General features: G+C 43.6%; 1 long non-coding RNA gene and 1 other non-coding gene across 3 annotated transcripts in view; both read right to left on the bottom strand.

Annotated features, from left to right (window-relative positions):
- Positions 1-21,170, bottom strand: part of LOC126179974 (uncharacterized) — a 584,069-nt gene that overhangs the window by 122,941 nt on the left and 439,958 nt on the right. The gene's annotated exons all lie outside the window — the stretch shown is intronic.
- Trnat-ugu (transfer RNA threonine (anticodon UGU)) lies at positions 18,214-18,288 on the bottom strand. Its single transcript has one exon. It is a non-coding gene; the product is annotated as a tRNA-Thr (tRNA).

The raw sequence follows: 21,170 nt of genomic DNA, 5'->3' as shown, positions 1-21,170 counted from the left end.
CCAAACATCAACCGGTATTTCCGGCTGGCCTCTGTCCTTGCGAAAACATAGCTTGAAAGAGCGGCGAGTAGAAATGAGCCAAGAGGACAATTTTAATGCGATCTTCAGAGGCAGCACTCCATCTTAGTCACTCTGATTCCCATTATACTAAGGCTGCTTATGTGAGTCAGCGCAGAGGGGCCGGATCGAGACGTAAATTAAGATGTACGGGAACTAATGGACAGGATGCTTCATCAGAGGACCGGAACTAACAGTTCGGCGGCCGAGGTAGTTCGGAGAAATGATTACAACTTCTTTACGCGCTGCCTTGGCGATATTTTCTTTTTCTGAGCAGACAAGTCCTCCAATATTGCTGCACCATTATGTCCGACATTTTTTGTCATCTGCTATATCACTTTCTTCTTGTGTGCAGACATATGTTATTTTCTCTCATCTCGGATGGCGAACATTATCTTCATACCCTCGAACTGTATTTAGCATATTTTCTTATTATCTCATTTCCCAACGAAGCAAGCTCCTGTTTAACAGTCCCAAGGTTCCGGACTACAGAAGAAAACGGTTTTCCTTACTTGTTATATCACCTAACTATTTAAATATCGATTTCGCATTATTTACAGAAATGACATAAATTCATAATTTTTTAGTCATTCTGTTTCACTGGATACACGTGTATTATTCAGAACTGCGAAAAGCATTGGAGACCGTCAGATTTTATTTTACGATATCAATATCCGTTGCTATAGCTACTGGTTAAATAAATCTAACACATGAGCACCCTCCCACATTATCATTAGAATGACAATGAATATTAATTGATGAAGGTCACCTGAAGTAGCATAACATTTCACACACGAAGTAAAAGACTGAATACTAGCTTTGTCAGAACTAAAATCGTATTCGTTGGAATTGAATATTTCATGCAAAGCGATCCAGTATGGTCTAATTTTTCTATTCTGTTGTCACTGTCAGCATATACAGACAATGAAATTAGCGGCAGAGGGACAGAGAATGAACTAAAATCGCTCGGCGAGACAAGACGACGGGACCTGATGAATATACATAGATAATGCAAGAGCACTAGTTTTTCTACAACCAGCTGTTTGTCGTAGCTCGCTGGAAGAACGAAACGTCCCAAGTTACTGAAAAAACGCGCAAGTCATTGGCGTTTTCAAGAAAGGACGTTGAACAGGTGCATACAGTTATAGGCGTACATCACCGAAATCAGTTTTTTTCCCTTTTTGAACACGTTTTATTACTGTGTAGTATGAATTTATGAGAACAAAACTCCTCTGTAGTGATCAATATGGAATGCGTAAAGAACGATCTTGTGGGACTCAGCTCATCCACGAGACACAGAATGCAATAGTTGCTGGCACCCAGGCTGATGTCCTGTTCGTTACCTATTTCCGGTAAGCCTTCGGTATAGTTCCAGACTGTTCTACAATTTAAAAAACTAAGAAAGAAAATACAAGCGTACACAATATTTGACCAGCCTTATAATTAATTTGAAGAGCTCCTAGCAAATAGAACACAGCATGTCGTATTTAAGCGGAGAATTATCTTCAGACGTAAAAATAAAAATAAAATAGTGTAAATAGGCAGAAACATCTCGATTTCTGTGCAAAATCACTGGAAGCAATCAAATCGGTTAAATATTCGGGAGTATGGTTTCTGGACTATTTAAAGTGGAACCTACTAATCGTAGATAATGCAGATACCAAACATTGCAAGAATGCTAGAAAGTGCAGTCCACCTACGACTGAGGTAGCTTACGAGACCTTCGTCCGACCCGTACTTTAATACCGCGTGTCAGATTGAGACCCTCACCAGATGGAATTGATACAATAAACAGAGAAGATCGAAAAAGAGAGCAGCGCGTTTGGTCAGGGGTTCTTTTATTAAGCTCAAAAGTGTTGCGGTGTTGCTCATTTAACTCCTTTAGCAGACGCTATAGGTGAGGCATTATTCACCACTGTATGGTTTACTGTCCAAATTTTATGAGCGTACGTTTTTAAACGAGTCAATTAACATATTACTTCCCCCTCCACACCATGGAGGTAAAATTAACTGGTCCCGGCGGAGGTTCGAGTCCTCCCTCGGGCATGGGTGTGAGTGTGAGTGTTTGTCCTTAGGATAATTTAGGTTAAGTAGTGTGTAAGCTTAGGTACTGATGACCTTAGCAGTTAAGCCCCATAAGATTTCACATACATTTGAACATTTTTAAAATTAACTAAATCTGAGCTCAAGCAAAGGTGACACGAACAGGAAAACCTACTGTTCTACACAGATCACAACATAACTAGTTGTAAATGTACAGGATTCTTACTTTTCAGTCGAGAAAACCAGATGTAACATTCCCGTTGCGAAGTCTTTCCTTGAGACAGTCCGCAACTACGTCACTGCCATGATGCCCGGTAACTATAGTAGCTGTTTACTGGTAGAGTTTGCGATTGTGTCAACCTACAGAGGGTGAACAAAAATATAGAATCAAAAACTCAACACATTACCATGCCTAATACGTTGTAGGAAAATGGTTCCCATTCAGAACATCTTCCAGTCGTCTCGGAATGGATAAATACAGGTTCTGTATGGTTCTCAAGGGAATCTCATACCATTCTTCCTGCAAAATAGTGGCAAATTCAGGTAACGGTGATGGAGGTGGATAGCGATGAACCGCTTTTCTCATCAGAGAAGACTACAAAGGCTCAATAGTACTGCGATCTGATGACAGTAGGAGCCAGGGGAGATGCGTCAATTCGTCCTCGGACTCAAAATTACTCCTGGAAGATATGAGCTGTGTGAACAGGAGTCCTGGCGTCTTGGAACACAGCATCACCATTGGGGAACAGACATTCTGCCATGGAGGGGGGGTGGGGGGTCAGTAACGCGACTTTGCAGAGTAATCATGAGGCCCATGGAATACCACGTTACAGCTGCGCAAATCATCACCGAATCCCCGCTATGTTTCAGTCTTGCGGTGTAAACTCGGCCTTAAGCTGGAAACAACGTAAAACAATACTCGTCCGGTCCGACCAAGTGACTCTTCCATTGCTCCAGAGTTCAGATGACTTCTGCACTACGTTCTCCTATTAGGGGCATTTGCGTCGCTGATAAATGCTTCTGGAATTTTAGTTCGCCCGGAAATTCTCTGCTAACGGATATCCATTCTTTTTTTTTTTTTTTTTTTTTTTTTGTCAGTATTCGCGGGTGCGACACTCAGTTTTGTAGTGACTTCTGAAGTTTTTGTCCTCGTATTTTTATTCACAATCCTTATCATTGACCATCCGTCACGAACACTCAACACACACTTTCCGCCACACTGTGACCTGGCGGATGATGTACTTCCGCTTTCCCTGTATGCGGTATAAATCTTCGATAGGATGCCTTTTGAAACACCGAACACTTAGGCTCCCTTTGTTACGGAAGCATCCATCATAAGAGCACAAACAATTTTTCCACGTTAGACTTCACTTAGCCACCACATAATGCACTGAAATACTTCAGAGAACATTATTCTGATCACAACTGGCACTTGCAATGTAGTAACGACATTACACAGGTGCCGTTCGTGGTCAAATACAACAGTGGTACCCGCAGGCTTGACCAGCATCTGCATTTATGTAGAAGCATGCGTTTCTATGTTAATGTCCAACTCCTGTATGTTAAATCTGGGACGAGGAGATTTAAAGAAGGTGACGCAGCAGAGATAAGCACGAATTCATTCGTTGCTGTTACGCTGAAGCAACTTTTGTTGAGTTTGTGCTGAAAAGAGTGTTGTTACTGCTGGGATCGGCTGCCTGGTCGTTTCCATTTGCGATTCGCTCTTAATGAAGCAGGGATCTGCTCGTGCTGCAGACTAAGTCCAACCAAATAGCAACGCTTGAGTATCAGGTCGACGGGGATTTCTCAGACACTGTCCACGCGAGACTGCCACGTCACCTCCACCCACATCTGCACTCCGCAAGTCACAGTACCACCTGTCCTCTACCAGGTCTACCAGAATCATTTCCTCACATTTCTCCTCCACTCGCGGACGGTGCGCAGGAAGCCCGGAATTTCTCTTTATAGACTAGTATTGTCTACATACACTATCTGACCAAAATACTTGGACACCCTTATGTAAAGTGGAGTTAACGACTGGATGTTCGAGTGCACGACCCACCAGTATAAAGGGTGGCGGGCGGTATTGTGTTGGCAGAGGAGAAGCAGTAGTGTCATAATGGGTCGGTCAACAGAGCTCAGTGGCTTAGGACGTGGAGTAGTCATCGAACGTCGCCTTAGTAAAAAAATCTGTGAGCGACATTCCAGTACTTCTGAAGCTACACACGTCGACCATTGCTGAGGCGTTTGTGAAGTCGAAAGGCGAAGATTCAAGATACAGCCACAGCTAAACCTACCAGATAGATTTCATGTACTGACGGACAGAGAGCACCGAGCGTTGTGGAGAGTGGTCGTGAAATCGCATGAAATCGGCGAGATTGAAAGTGCTACTAGATAGTCGGGCTACCACAATGACTGTGCGTACGGAGCGAAGTAGAAGGGACAATATGATCGAGCAGCTCCTGACGAACCACAACATTTTGTTGTCAGTGCTAAGTGACACTTGAGGTGGTGTAAAAAGTGACATCATTAGACAGTGGATGACTGGAAACGAATGATTTGGGGTAATGGATCATGATGTACCCTGTGGCAATTCGATAGAAGGGTTTGGGATTGACAAATGCCTTTGGAACATTACCTACCATCATGTATAAGGCCAACAGTGAAGTGCGGAGCGGGTGATGTGACTATATGGGGGATGTTTTTTGCAGTTAGGGTGTGGTCCTGTTATTGCTCTTACGAATATACTAAATGCGGAGGTTTTCAGAGTACTGTTCACTGCGTGCAGCAGCGGACCAGTTCGGAGACGTTGACTGACTGTATTAGCATAACAATGCACCAAGCCATATAGCAGCATCGATGAGGCAATGGTTTGTGAAACTGGACTGGCTTGCCCGAAGTTCCTACCTGAACACAATGGAACACCTTTTGGATGAGTTATAACGTCGACTTCATTACAGACTCCAGTGCCCAACATCAGTACCACCTCTGGTTTCGGCTCTTGAGGAAGAATGGGCTGTCATTCGTCCATAGACGTTCGGACACATCATTAAAAGTGTCTACAGCACGGTTCTAGCCGTCATAAAGGTGTAGTGTGCACGTACCCCATATTAATGTTCAGTAATAGGTGCCCCGATACTTCTAGCCACACAGTGTGTTTATCGCGACAGGTGCACCATCTTTATCAGTTGCACTTAATAGTTTAACGAGAGAACTAGTTTCACTGAAAGATGATCATCTTCACATCTATGTAGTTGCGTAAGTCACACGTTCGTTCTGTACGGAACTACACATCAGATTACTATATGCAACTACATAGATCTGCCGATGATCAACTTTAATTGAAACTGGTCATATTATAAAAACATTATGTGCAACTGTCATGGCAAGATAAATGATACAGTCTGAGATGTAAGTTATATGAAATCATATATTACATTGGAATAATAAAGTGTTGTACTCGCAGCCGGCCGGTGTGACCGTGCGGTTCTAGGCGCTTCAGTCTGGAACCGCGTGACCGCTACGGTCGCAGGTTCGAATCCTGCCTCGGGCATGAATATGTGTGATGTCTTTAGGTTAGTTAGGTTTAAGCAGTTCTAAGTTCTAGGAGACTGATGACCACAGATGTAAAGTCCCATAGTGCTCAGAGCCATTTTGTTGTACTCGCACATGAGCTCTCTGAATTTCGTGAGCGTGACAACACCGATACAAAGCGCAACTCTTCTTTCCGTTAATCCAACCACCTGGTGACGGTCCCAACAACGGTCAACGAGTTCCATTCTTTGCCTTCCATCCGTACGATAACTGTGTTGGCCCAAATCTCGATACACTTGTTTCTACAGCAGCTCCGGAACATATAAGTAGCGCTGCTTACGAATTTTGAGACATCAGCCCTCCGCCATCACTGTTGCCTTTCGTTTCTTCAGCGCATCTGGATAGTCACTACTTATTTGTAGTGACTGAACCATACTATTCTGCGATGATTGTGCCCGAACTTCACGTGAGTATACGGTCGAGTTTATAGATAAGTGAAATGAAGACAATTCGATGATAATTGAGTGAATAACACGCCGACCGGAACGAGATTTGAAAGCAGGTACTCTCCCAAACGTGTCTCTAGACTTCAGCAAATACTGACTTCAAGAGACAAATGTTGGGCGGTGCTATAGAGGTACGTTGTTTCATTTCGGATCGGAGCTCAGATGGTTGCTTTTGTAGTGACAGAGAGACTAAATCTCAACACGAGGAAGAGTGGTCGTAATCGAAATAATGGGATGAGAGTGAAGCGAAGAAAGGTGATCTGCTAACAGAGGACCCGGTGTGAGGATCTAGGAAGGGTTTATTCACATATTAGAATGGAATACTTACAAATAGGGGGTTCTTCGAAACGACTGACAAGTCTTTGTGATTGTTTATTAGAGGCAACGGAAAGCGTACAACTGTTATAGTTGCAGCGGCGGAGAGATCAAGTGTCAAAGTTTTGGATGATATGAAATTGCCACAGTCGCTGTCTGATGTGAATCGCAGCAGTGCATACAAAATGATGGCCAGAAATAAGGAGGAGGCATTTTGTACTCCGTAAGTTCCACCACCACCAGCCCGTTACGATACTCAGAGGGCGAACCAGTGGGTGCAGCAATGTATCAGAAATAGTAGTGAACTGTATGTGAGAAACGTTATCTCCGCAGAGGCAATGCTTAGGCAGCGGGGAAATAAATGTACCCGAAATCACGTTACGGAGTGTGTTACGCAGGCGCCAAAAGTTAAAATAATATCGATTACAACTGCGTCAAGCTGTAACAGGTAGTAACAAAAAGAATACGTTCGCACTGCGGGAACGTCTGGTGGAAGACGATTTTCGTAACAAGACTAGCTTTTAAGCCACGAAGCAACCTTTCGCGTGAGCGGAAAGACGGATGTCCATGTCGCGTACGTTTGAAGAGTAAAAATCCTGCTCTGTTATGTGAAGCAGTTGCTTGTTTCCCTCAAAGTGAGTATTTTCTGTGCTGTTCTGATATGGATTATCGCGTAGATGTGTGTTGAGTGAAAAAGGACTGACATACGGTGGATTTGTAATGCATGTAACAAACTGTTTTATCAGTTACAACACACAAAATAAGATTGTACATCAGTTGGACTGCGTATTATGAGTTCTTGAAACCTGACAATGATTCAAAATAACCTTGTACTGGCTATGCGCCAGTAGAGATAGCCAACATTCTGTGCGGGGTACAACGGTGTGCGCTGAGCTGCAAGTCCCTTTTCTTTTCTTCGTTGCACGGGACCGGAATGTTACCTAGGGGAAGGATTCAGATCAGTCACACTACGCTCTCCCTCCGGTTCCAACTGGACAGCCAGACGCATCGCGGATTCCCATCAACGCACGCCACGTCTCGCACAAAGGACACGCAGCTTGTACTGCGGGCTATTCAAGAGGCGACCCGGAGATGTATGGGCTCGCTATTCAGCGGGGCCTCCCGCCGGCCATGCTCAAGTGTAGAACCAGATGGGCCTCGCCTCGCCTAGCCTTTAAGAACTCACGGAACACCCAAGTGGGGAACGAGCGCATGCAATACACGACACACAAACGAGAGAGAGAGAGAGAGAGAGAGAGAGAGAGAGAGAGAGAGTGTACTTACAAATTGAATACTATTATTGTCTCTAACGCGAATTCTTTAGAGACGAATGGAAAGACTGGTAGATGCCGACCTCGGATTCCGTACAAATATGGGAACACGTGAGGCAATACTGACCCTACGACTTATTTTAGAAGCTAGATTAAGGAAAGGCAAACCTACGTTTCTAGCATTTGTAGACTCAGAGAAAGCTTTTGACAATGTTGACTGGAATACTCTCTTTCAAATTCTTAAGGCGGCACGGATAAAATACAGGGAGCGAAAGGCTATTTACAATTTGTAGAGAAACCAGATGGCAGTTGTAAGAGTCGAGGGACATGAAAGGGAAGCAGTGGTCGGGAAGGGAGTGAGACAGGGTTGTAGCCTCTCACCGATGTTGTTCAATCTGTATATTGAGCGCCGGCCTGAGTGGCCGTGCGGTTCTAGGCGCTACAGTCTGGAACCGAGCGACCGCTATGGTCGCAGGTTCGAATCCTGCCTCGGGCATGGATGTGTGTGATGTCCTTAGGTTTAATTAGTTCCAAGTTCTAGGCGACTGATGACGTCAGAAGTTAAGTCGCATAGTGCTCAGAGCCATTTGAACCATTTGTATATTGAGCAAGCAGTAAAGGAAACAAAAGAAAAATTCGGAGTAGGTATTAAAATCCATGGAGAAGAAATAAAAACTTTGAGGTTCGCCGATGACATTGTAATTCTGTCAGAGACAGCAAAGGACTTGGAAGAGCAGTTGAACGGAATTGATAGTGTCTTGAAGGGAGGATATAAGATGAACAGTCGAATTAAGTCGGGTGACGCTGCGCGAATTAGATTAGGAAATGACACACTTAAAGTAGTAAAGGAGTTTTCCTATTTGGGGAGCAAAATAACCGATGATGGTCGAAGTAGAGAGGATATAAAATGTATACTGGCAATGGCAAGGAAAGCGTTTCTGAAGAAGAGAAATTTGTTAACATCGAGTATAGATTTAAGTGTCAGGAAGTGTAGCCATGTATGGAAGTGAAACATGGACGATAACTAGTTTGGACAAGAAGAGAATAGAAGCTTTCGAAATGTGGTGCTACAGAAGAATGCTGAAGATTAGATGGGTAGATCACATAACGAATGAGGTAATGAATAGGATTGGGGAGAAGAGAAGTTTGTGGCACAACTTGACTAGAAGAAGGGATCGGTTGGTAGGACATATTCTGAGGCATCAGGGGTCACCAGTTTAGTATTGGAGGGCAACGTGGAGGGTAAAAATCGTAGAGGGAGACCAAGAGATGAATACACTAAGCAGATTCAGAGGGATGTAGGCTGCAGTACGTACTGGGAGATGAAGAAGCTTGCACAGGATAGAGCAGCATGGAGAGCTGCATCAAACCAGTCTCAGGACTGAAGACCACAACAGTAACAACACTATTATTGTCAGACGTTTAATTTACGCTATGTGTATTTTCTTTCGACAATCCCCTCTGTAGCGGTTTTCAATTTTTTTCATCTGTATAATCGTTCATGAGCCAATTAATCTGCGACAGGTTAATAGACCATACGTCTAATGAAATTTTATTTCCGTCATGAACAGGTTCAGTAGAACTTGGGTGGGTTTAAATGCAAGGGAGTGACACAAAGTTTTAGCTATCAACTCGGAAAAAAATGTAGTTACATAATTAAGATTTTGTTTTTTGCAGTTGTGTCTGCAGTCTTGATACGTGTTTAAGCCCATTTGACTCACAAATTCACCCGAGATGTAATCCAGGACAGAAAGGAGGTCGTCTGTCTTTCTGACTGCTTTGCAGATCTAGAGTTCAACTGACAGTGCAGCTCCCATCAATAGGTTATAAGTAGTCATGTAAACCGAATGTACTTATAACGTCACACATTCCAATCTAACTCACGCATGTACAAATTTTATCCCAACTATTAGTTGGACTAACGCTTGTATAGGCCTGAGTTACATTGGAATGTGTGTCGTTATAATTACATTCTCTCTACACGACTACTTACAACGCACTGCTAAGAGCTGAACTGTCAGCTGAGATCTAGGTCTGCACTTCAATCAAAAAGGCAGACCTCGTTACGGCCGATGCTCACCTCCTTTCTGTCCTCCATCCATGTTTAAGGTACGCGACCATTCAGACTTAGCATGCATTAATAATAAATCCTTGGAGACGTCTTCCTCGCAGACACATTTATTTATTGTGACTCTTTCATAGCACGATTTGTTCATGAGACGTGTATAACGTATTTCTAAAAACTGACTTAACACTGTAAAGGTTTTTGTGGTTGTATTTCACAGATTGTAAACTTTGTGTCGATATGTGTTGTTTTCGGTCTTTGAGATCAACGCCATGTGATGCCATCTTGAGTGTACCATATTCACGAGATTGCTACCAACGGCATGCGACGTCTCATGGTTAACAAGTTTTGAAATTGCAAGTTTACATCTCACATGGGATACATCTTTCCTGATCATTCAGTTTCTATGCATTAGATAATGACAGTAGCTATTGCAATATGTCCATGCATTGCATTCTGCATGGATTGCAGTATTGCTTTTTGAAATATTTTAGCATGTTGTTGATCACTTAGTTGCAGCCGCAGTACGCTATTATTATGAAAAGGAAAGTTGCTACTCACCATACGGCGGAGATGCTGAGTTGCAAGTAGGCACAACAAAAAGAATGTCACAATAAAAGCTTTCGGCCAACAATGTGTCTGCGTCTGTCATCTCTCTCTCTCTCTCTCTCTCTCTCTCTCTCTCTCTCTCTCTCTGTGTGTGTGTGTGTGTGTGTGTGTGTGTGTGTGTATTTGTTTCGACAATGGCCTTGTTGGCCGAAAGCTTATATTGTGACAGTTTTGTTGCTGCGTCTATATGCGACTGAGCATCTCCGCTATATGTTGAGTAGCAATTTTCCTTTTCACAATACTGTTACATTCAATCCTGGATTTTCCGTTGTGTCCGAGATGGAACGTCACACACACATATATATCTATATGCTCCTGTATGCAACAGACAACTTACCTCGTCTTGCCGCTGCAACTTCGTGATCAGCAACAGGCCAAAATATTTCAAAACGAAATTCTGCGATCCACGCAGAGTGCAAGGCATAGACTAACTGCAACAATTACTGCCATACTTTAATACATAGAAGTGGAATGATCAGGAGGACTTTGGTCAACTGACCTTAAACGACGTAAAGAAAAATGAAAGAAACCAATAAAAATCTTCTAATTCACTATATTCGGATGATTGATGATGTAAATGTTGACAAACTTTACATAGACTTTTAACAGGCAAATTACCAGAAATCCTCAATTAATACTTAGGACTCCTCTGGCGCTACTAGCACGATCACAGCAGGCTGGGACCTCTCACGTTGCGCGCGGCTTCTCTCCACCATTTTCGACTCCCCTAGACAACTGCTCGTTCGCTACTACTCGGGGTAACAATACCTCAGACTGGAAGAGAATCATGTTCGTTGTACGGCTCTGGCGCGTCGTACTGCATCTGCAGCAGTAATTTGAGCAGCAGTTGGCACTACTGACAACGAACTGTTACAAATCAGTTACTTCAAGGAAACCTCCGAGCGAGACACCCCCTAGCATGTATTCCACTGACCCGAAACCACCGCCATTTCCGACTTAAGTGGTGTCGAGAGACAGCTCATTAAAAGGCAGGGTGGATGTCTTTAGTGTTTTCTGATGAAGGCTGTTTCTGCATCGATGCCAGTGATGGTCGTATACTGGTTACCATGAGGCCAGTCGAGTGCCTGCAAACAGTCTGTGTGCGTGATAGACACACTGCACCTACACCCGGCATTACGTGGGGTGCGATTTAGTATGACAGCAGGAGCGCTCTCGTGATTCCCTCCCTCCCCCCCCTCCCCCCCCGCCCACACTGAGACTTCAAATCTGTACGCCAGTCTGATGATTTAACCTGTTGTGTTGCCGTTCATGAACAGCGTTCCAGGGTAACACTCAACCACATACCGCTGTTATAACCCAACATGGTCTGCAGAGTGTCGACATGTTGCCTTGGGCTGCTCATTCACCAGATCTGTCTCCAATCGAGCACATATGGGACATCAACACCAACTCCAGCGTCGTTCACAAACAGCACTTTCCGTCCCTGTGTTGCCCGACGAGGTGCAACAGGAATGGAACTCCATCCAACGAACTTATGCCCGGCACCTGTACAACACTATAGAGGGTGGTCCATTGATCGTGACCGGGCCAAATATCTCACGAAATACGCGTCAAACGAAAAAACTACAAAGAACGAAACTTGTCTAGCTTGAAGTGGGAAACCAAATGGCGCTATGGTTGGCGAGATAGATGGCGCTGCCATAGGTCAAACGGATATCAACTGCATTTTTTAAAGTAGGAACCCCCATTTTTTATTACATATTCGTGTAGCACGTGGGGAAAGTTGAAGGATATTTGCCATCGCGATCCACCGACAACGCCTAACAACATACGTCAGCGCATTGTCAATGCATGCGCAAACATTACGGAAGGCGAACTACTCGCTGTTGAGAGGAATGTCGTTACACGTATTGCCAAATGCATTGAGGTTGATGGACATCATTTTGGGCATTTATTGCATTAATGTGGTATTTACAGGTAACCACGCTGTAACAGCATGCGCTCTCAGAAATGGTAAGTTCACAAAGGTACATGTATGACATTGGAACAACAGAAATAAAAAGTTCAAACGTACCTACGTTCTGTATTTTAATTTAAAAAACCTACTTGTTACCAACTGTTCGTTTAAAATTGTGAGCCATATGTTTGTGACTATTACAGCGAAAAAAGCGAAAAAAGTGATCCCACCAAACATTGATATTTCTTTACGTACTACAGGAATATGTAGTTAAAAAATGGGGGTTCCTATTTAAAAAAAAACGCAGTTGATATCCGTTTGACCTATGGCAGCTCCATCTAGCGGGCCAACCATAGCGCCATCTGGTTTCCCCCTTCAAGCTAGACAAGTTTCGTTCTTTGTAGTTTTTTCGTTTGATGCTTATTTCGTGAGATATTTGGCCCGGTGACTATCAATGGACCACCCTGTATATGCAAATTCGGATGCTTCCATTGAAAAATCTGGCGATTACACCGGTTATCAATGTACCAACAGCGTTTTCATTAACCTGTGATCTTTTACTGTTACTCAAATATTTTACCTAGATAAGCTTATTCCCAAAATTTCGTTAATATATATATATATATATATATATATATATATATATATATATATATATATATATATATATATTGATGCTCCGATTTTTTGAGTCAGTGTATCTGATTGCTACAAAAGACCTGAATTGAGAGAGAGAGAGAGAGAGAGAGAGAGGGGGGGGGGGGAGGGGGAGGTTTGGAGTAACGTGAATATCTGTTTGACTGGACGGATTCGTTAGTTTCAGAGATTCTTCCACCGTTTACGTTTAACAGTTTGTACAACAGCCTCGAAAGCCGGCGTCGAGTGTTTTCCCAGTAGTAAAGCAAGCACGCAAGTGGGCTACGGCGCGCGCTCTCGAGATAAAAGCCAGCACAGTTCTTTCAACAGCTCGAGCTGCGGTGATCTGGAAGTTCTCAACAAACTGTTGTTTTTTTATCCCTTCCGGCTGCGCTGCGGACGTGGGGCGGGAGACGGCGTTCGGGGCCCTGCCAGCCCTTTCATCCCCGCGGCCGGTAAACAGCGGCCACACACGGCGCGGGCGAACCAAACACTGGGGTAGGCGGGGATAACGAGCCGGGCGCCGCCGCCAGCAGAGAGGCAGCCGAAACAAACCGGGGACCGGTCTCTGGCGAGGCGCCACTCTGCGCAGCGCGCGCCCTGCGGGAGGCCACCCGAGTTTTAATTGCGGCCACCTCGACCAGACAAATGGAAAACGCCGGCCGACGCGCGGTGACGGCGAGACACTGCAATTACCCGGCAGCCGGCGCCGGCGTGTTTTGCGCCGTGTAATTGAACCAAATGGCCGCGCCGCGCTCGTTTTCCAGCTCAATTAGAGCTTCCAATGACACGTTGTCGCCGTTTCTCGTCTGCAAACGAGCTGTTGATGTGCGCTGCACCCGCGCCGGTCCTCTCTTTCACGCGGTGTGTGTGTGTGTGTGTGTGTGTGTGTGTGTGTGTGTGTGTACGACAGAAAATAAGGCTACGTCTAAAATTTCCTTTGTACGATTGCACAACTCTGGAGCAACTTTGGGAATTTCAGCAGGAATGTAGTCTGCGAAGCTGGGGATTGGGGGATTGCCTGGAGTGCGAAAGTAATACGGGGGAGCTATGTTACAGCACGATAATGGAAAATTCTGCATCTAAAACCATGCTCTGTAAACCACTGTGGAGTGAATGGGAGAGGATACGTCCCATTGTACCAGTTACCAGGGCTGGTTCTCGTTTCATTCAGGTTAAGGAAAATGGGATAAAATGATTGCCCAGTACTAGGGATGGGAAAAACCGACCGATTAAAACTGAAACCAGTATTTTATTACTGAATAACCGATGTTTATCGGTGTTTCCTTAATCTCGGTTTTTACTAATAACAGGGTAAACAACCGATACATGTATTACCCATAGCACAGTGCGAAAATGTTTTATTTTTAAACAAAAACTAAAAAAAAACGGGTAACTTGTGTTGTAAGTTTCGATTGTTTTGAAATATTGCGTTATTACAGAATACCGGAACAGCGTTGAGTACTGTATTAATAACAACGCCGACAGAAACGATCAACATATACACGGCATAAGAACTGGGATATAGCAATGGTGAGAGAATAACGTACCTGTTAGCACGTGGCGTGGACAATTGGATGTTACGAGTATACATGCAGTGTGCGAGACTTGCCCCATCACATCTACATGGTACTTTCTCGCTGGTGTCGTCGGACATTAGTTGTACAGGGTGTCCGAAAAGACTTTACCTGATTACATAAATTGATAACTCAGTCTAGATGTAAGATACAAATATGAAACTTGTGTCGAATTGTTTACAACTATCAAAGTTTTTTTCTGTTTTAGGTTCGCAGTACGTAAGTAGTGGATTAGGTACAGTACCCAAGAAGCCATGTTAACCAATCAGGAGAAGGCACAGCGTGTCCTGTGGTACCATGAGACACGATCACCAACCACAGTGCAGACAACCTTCCAGACAACATTTGGAAGGAATCCACCTGATGTCAAGAGCATTAAAGCCTGGTATGAGAAGTTCAAGAACACAGGATCGGTTGCTGACCTTCCGAGGTCTGGGCGACCAAGAACCTCAGCAGACAGGGTGGAAGCTGTAAAGCAGTCTTTGCTGTCCGAAGAAATCGGTGGGCAAGGCCTCACGTGAATTACAGATGCCAAAAAGCTCTCTCTATGACATTTTACACAAGTGTTTATTGTTTCGTGTATACAAAGTGCAAATCGTTCAGGCCTTGTTCCCCAATGACAGTACACGTCGATATTACTTTGCGGTCGAAATGCTATCACGTATTGCGGACGATGATGGTTATCTCAGGCGAATTGCCTTTTCCGACGAAGCGACCTTTTTTGTCAGTGGAGTAGTGAATCGCCATAATGTCAGCATTTGGGGTTCACAACAACCCTGGCAAGGTCATGGAGTGCACCAGAGGCAGTCCATAGGTGAATGTTTGGTGCGCGCTATTGCACGATCGAATTATCGGGCCATTCTTCGCTGAGGCTACCAGCACATCTGCAGTGTATCTGGATATGTTGCAACTGTATGCTGTTCCTCAACTGCTTCAGTATCACCACGATGTCTTGTTTCAGTAAGACGGTGGACCTCCTCATTGGGGTTTGGACGTCTGTGCCTCTCTCGATATGACCTTTCCTGGGCAATGGATTGGTCGTGATGGGTCAACGGTTTCGCCTCCACGCTCTCCTGACATAACCCCATTAGACTTCTTTTTATGGGGTTATGTCAAGGACGAGGTCTACCGAACACGTGTACCAGATCTTGAAACCCTGCAGCAACGGATAACCACAGTCGTTGAATCGATCCCTCCAGTGATGTTGGCTAATGTGTGGACGGGAACTGAATATCGCCTAGATGTGCTACGTGCTACCAACGGTACGCATGTGGAAGGTTACTGATGTGTGAAAAAACTTTGATAGTTTGTAAACAATTAGACACCAGTTTCATATTTGTAACTTACTTCTAGCCTGAGTTATCAAATTATGTAATCAGGGAAAGATTTTTCTGACACCCTGTGTTACTGTGCGGCAGCATCCCTAATATCTAAGTACTTTACAAAGCGGTATCAATAAACTGCAATGACCAATTGCTAAGAAATTAAGAAATGGAGGAGTCACAACAACCTCGCGACATGATATAAGGACAAAAGTTAAAACTTAACAGTTCATTCATAATTTACAACAAAAATACAAAGTACCGCACTGTTGTGTGTGTCTGCATAATCTGTCTTTATCCGCTTGCGGCTTTCCAAAAGGGACAAATTAACGTGAAAAACATAGTTTTTCTATGTCAGTTTTCACCCTTTAGCATTGACTATTCGTAATGCCCAAATAGTGGTATGATCCAGGGTTACAACATGATTTCTGAGTAGGCTTTAAAAAAATAGAATCAGTAAGAGAATACTGATGATTTTTTTGTGGTATTCAACCATGTATCACTTTTAGAGAAAAGTAGCGAACGATGGACTAAGTTTAGCAATATTGTTAAAGTGGCGTTGAAAAAAAAAACCGACAATCGCCATCCTTACTTAAAACCTCTGTGCGCGCTATATTTAGTCTAATGTTTTCCTCAAGGTTCATGCATGAGCGATACGTAGGATGTAGTAGTATAGTTCATCACTGTTACTATGACTATACTTAAATTCACCACTTAAAGATGTTTTTGGAAAGTTGACACGTAGCCTTTCACGAGATAGAACAAACAAAGTCTTAGTTGCAGGGATGAGTTTATTATTTATTTAAAAATGAGCGTTTCGCCTGGTTCAGACATCTTATGATTGGCTGAATATCTGATGTTATCATATAAAATGTCGGAGGTGTCCTGTGCTATGTGCATAGGCCTGACTGTTTTGCATTCATGGAACTACGTCGCATGCCTCCACAAAGACACTGCGAAATTTTTCCAGGTAGTTGACGAGGGCAGTTATTTACTGGGACGTTCTGTATGATCGATATCGCATGTACCTAACACCATCTAATATTCAGCCAGTCTGAAGATACCTGAATCAGGCTAAACGAGTCATCAGTAAATTAATAAATACTTAACCTGCAACCAAGACTGAATGACTGTTTCTTCATCGTATATTACTATTTGCTGTGCCATTTCTGTCACGTGTTGGGAAACGTCTCACGTGGTAGCTCGTCTATATCTTCAAGCGTTTACCAGTTCAATTTCTTCAGCATCTGTGACCGGGTGCAACACAGTTGAACAATATTCTACGAACAGTTGCATAAATGGTTCGTTCGCAGTCCGATTTTTAGACTGTTTGCGTTTCACGATATCCTACGAATGAACAGCGTTCTGCCAGCTGATTTACATATGACTGAGCCTATATGATCGTTCGATTTCATGTCACTACAAACTGTTGCACCCAGTTATTCGTATGTGTTGATCGATTCCAGCAGTTGCTCTCCGATACTGTACTCATAGGACATACGAATTTTAGTTGTGAGGTGCACTGTTTTATGTTTCTGAACATTTAAAGCTAGTTGTGAATCTTTGGACCACTTTGAAATGTTCTCAAGGTCTGATTCAATGTTTATGCAGATTTTTTTCAGAGAGCACTTCATTATAGGCGTATTTGGATATTGCCATGACCACACGGTAAATGAAGTTACCAAATTTATTGGTTTATCACAGTAAAAACTGTTCGATGTGCGTTTAAGAAAAGGTGTGTGGCTCGTAGCCATGCAACACGGCATAAGAGCACCGTCACGGACAGGAGACGGATGCCATACCTTGTCATCGATAATCGGTTTTAAACCTAACTGGCAGTGTACTGTCGGTGAGCACATTTCCGTCTCAACCAGTTTCTGAGCGAACATTGTGAAGGCAACTGCATGCAGTACACATTTGGAGCTGGGTTCCCCGCAAAAGGTCATTGTTCACAGTGGCAACCTCTTCAATGAGACAAACCACACAAACCGGACATCAGCTGACTGGAGTCATGCAATACTGTCACAGTCGAAATTTTGCCTAAATGATGCAAGGCGTCGAGCGCATCGACAGCCCAATGAAGAAGTTTGTGGAGATGACTTAGTTCACGCCACCGATGATTTTGTGATTTAGTGTTTTTCGTGCCACGACTTGGGTCCAAACTTCTACGTCACCGAGGAGATGCATGAGGATGTTTATTTCAACCTCCTCGGCGACCAGGTATTGCCTTTTCTTTTACATCCTCATGATGAAATGCTTTGGACACAGCTGACAGGATGGGAACAGTCTTTAGAATTATATTAATACCTTGAGCTGCTGACGGACATTGATTCATATCAACGGGGACAGGTGGAAATGTATGCCCCGACCGGGACTCTAACCCGGGATCTCCTGCTTACATGGCAGACGCTCTAACCATCTGAGCCACCTAGGGCGCAGAGGATAGTACGACTGCAGGGACTATCTCGCGCACGGCACCCGCGAGACCCACATTCTCACCTTATATGTCCACACACTACATTCATAGTGCCCCACCCCAACACACTCATTACTCGTGGAAAACATTCTTACCAAGTCCCATAAGAGTTCGGGGAATGTGTGTGTATCCGCACCGAAGAAGGTGGTCATTGCCGGTATTGTCAGAACTATATACTTATATTGATATGGTGTCTGTTCTTTCGGACATGAGACAAAGGACACCATATCCATATAACTATATAGGGAACAGTCATGGTCACAGCCCTACGCGCATACGTTCCTACTTTGACGAACACTCAAGACTGCCTATAGCACCACGGGTGGCCGGCTCCATATTCTGATCTTAATCCCATAGATGCCTGGAGCTATTTGGAACAGCAGACGAAACGTGTCAATCAACATCCCCGCATTCTGGTATAATTCGACTGAAGTTACTATGTGACTGGCGTTTCAGCGAGTCGAGTGGTAGGAGCCAACCGCTATCCAGTCTTAGTTCTTCCTCGAGCACCACCCGCTTGGTGTGTTGCCTGGTTTGCAGTTACTAGCAGCCCCTTGTAAAGCGTGGCTGGCTGACTGCCACTGCAGTGTGTCAGTCACAACGTGGGGTCTAGTCATCGAATGGTGGCTTCGGCTGGATGTGGCATACCTGACGAAAGCTCTTCCCCTAACTGAAGTCTGTATGAAAGACGAAGGCGGCGTTACACGATATTAGCGTGATGTCCTCTGGGTGTGACCAAGTTTTTGTCCATTGTGCTTACGAATAATTGGAAAAATCAATCGAGATGGAATTCTTCCCAAAAAAACCAAATTAATCCAGTGGTAATTTAATGACCCTTATCATCGAAAGAAAACCTAGAGTAAAAATTTTTGTCACCAGATACCAGAGAACCTCAAGTCACCACGATTCAAATTTTCTTAACAAAATCTGCTCATTCCTTTTATTACACTTCCGCCGTTTCTAATCATAATGGTTGTTTATCGTTAATCAGAACGAAAATTCAGTTTCCTAACAGTAAGTTTTTAGGTTAGTTCTTTAGAACACATTGTCAAAATTTTGTGACCGGTTTCATTCTACATGGTCGTCAAATGTCTTACTTCCTGAGACGTGTGCGGCCCCGCCCCCTTTTCTGAAAATCGATTACTCACATATGTATTCGACATTTCCGGCAAGATTATATTTATAACGCTTTCGTGAGCACCTATAAGGTTATGATATGAAGACTAGACGTGTTTGTGATGTTTCCTAATGGAGCTGCTGATACACCAGAATGAGAGCTGCTAATTATATGGAAATACGCTTGGTTGTGACTGCTAATGATGATTGTCTTGTCTTTAGTGATGGAAAAATTGGAGAAATAACGCCTCGCAAAAGGCTTGGTCGTCATTCTGGTGCATAGATCTGTCCCCGCCTGAAGACGAGAGATGATCACTGCATCGCTCATTCCTGTAATCGCGGAATCCAGGGGAAGCAGCAGGAAGAGAAAAGATGTGTGACAAGCTAAACAGAAAGGACAATATAAATACAAGCGAATCCCGGTGTTAAACCTACATAAAAACATGTTTGAGATCTGCTGTACGTATCCTGTAAATCAAAATGTTGAGATCCAGTGTAGAGAAAAAAATCTGTCTCACAAGACGATTTATTTCAAAAACGCAGGACGACTGCACCAAGCACTCATTAGGAAAGTGTCTGATCTGGTGGTCCAGCGATAAAGTGCGTGCCTGAAAACCGAGAGATCGCGGGATCGAATTCTGGTCGGACCACGGATTTTTCAGTCTGCGTTTTAACCTTGCATTCACTTCTCCGTGGTGTGGAGATTCGTCGGCAACGACACGTGGTTCGCACCCCACGGTGAGCCGCAGACCCCCTTTCCGCTGTTGGCTAACTGGGGTGGGTAAAGGACCCACAAGCCGCCGAAGTAGCGCCCAGTTAAAAGATTTGTACATAAATACATAAGTACGCACAAATTGTCGAAAGAAAATTAGTATTGTTTCTTATTACTAACATAAATGATGTTTTTATACACAACTGCTGAGAGTGAGTAAGTTATCTAGGAAAGAAATGGTGTCGTGGCCAAATTACTTTGAGTGTGCATTACCACACGACAGTGAGAGACAGAGTAATGCTAATGATAAATTTGAAGACCTTTTGGTGTTAGATACAATTTCTTCTTTAAGAAAGTTATTGAAATGTTCCACTTGCCACCTAGAGAAAGGTATGTTGTTGTTGTTCTAATCTTCTATCAGAAGACATTTTTCATGCAGCTTTCCTCGATAGTCTATCTTGTGTAAGCCTCTTCATCTCTGCGTAACTACTGCAGCCTACATCCGTCTGAAAATGATTAGTGTAGCCAAGTCTTGGTCTTCGCCAAAAAAATTAACCTCCCCAATAAACCCTAAAACAAAACAAAAAATTGCTTCATGCCTCTGGATGACCTTTTAGTCAAGTTATCAGTATTTTAAACCACTGAAATTGTTTTGGGGAACTGGTAGTCCCGTTGTACGACATGTATTGTGAAGCCATTATTTTTACTCGTGTGGATGTTCTGATGATTTGCTTTCTTTGTTAATAATCGTTTTCTAATTGCGATTTTTCTCTAACTGTGGAAGGGTGGCGTCTCATTAACGAATAGCTACAGCTGCGGCACTGTTACGTACTATAATAAGGTATCAGAATGATAGTACAGACTGTGAACTAAAACGTTACCGACGTAGGGCCTACGTTCGTCAGTAATCGACGTATGACAGACAAATTACGCCTACATTACGAGGTACACTGTACTTTATTCATCCCAAGTTTAAACCTATCGTAGACAAAATACCTACTCAGCAAGCTTAG

This window comes from Schistocerca cancellata, chromosome 1 (assembly GCF_023864275.1).
Source record: "Schistocerca cancellata isolate TAMUIC-IGC-003103 chromosome 1, iqSchCanc2.1, whole genome shotgun sequence".
In the NCBI taxonomy this organism is placed as follows: domain Eukaryota; kingdom Metazoa; phylum Arthropoda; class Insecta; order Orthoptera; family Acrididae; genus Schistocerca; species Schistocerca cancellata.
Note: the sequence above shows the minus strand (reverse complement) of the source record. Positions and strands in the feature narration are given on the sequence as shown.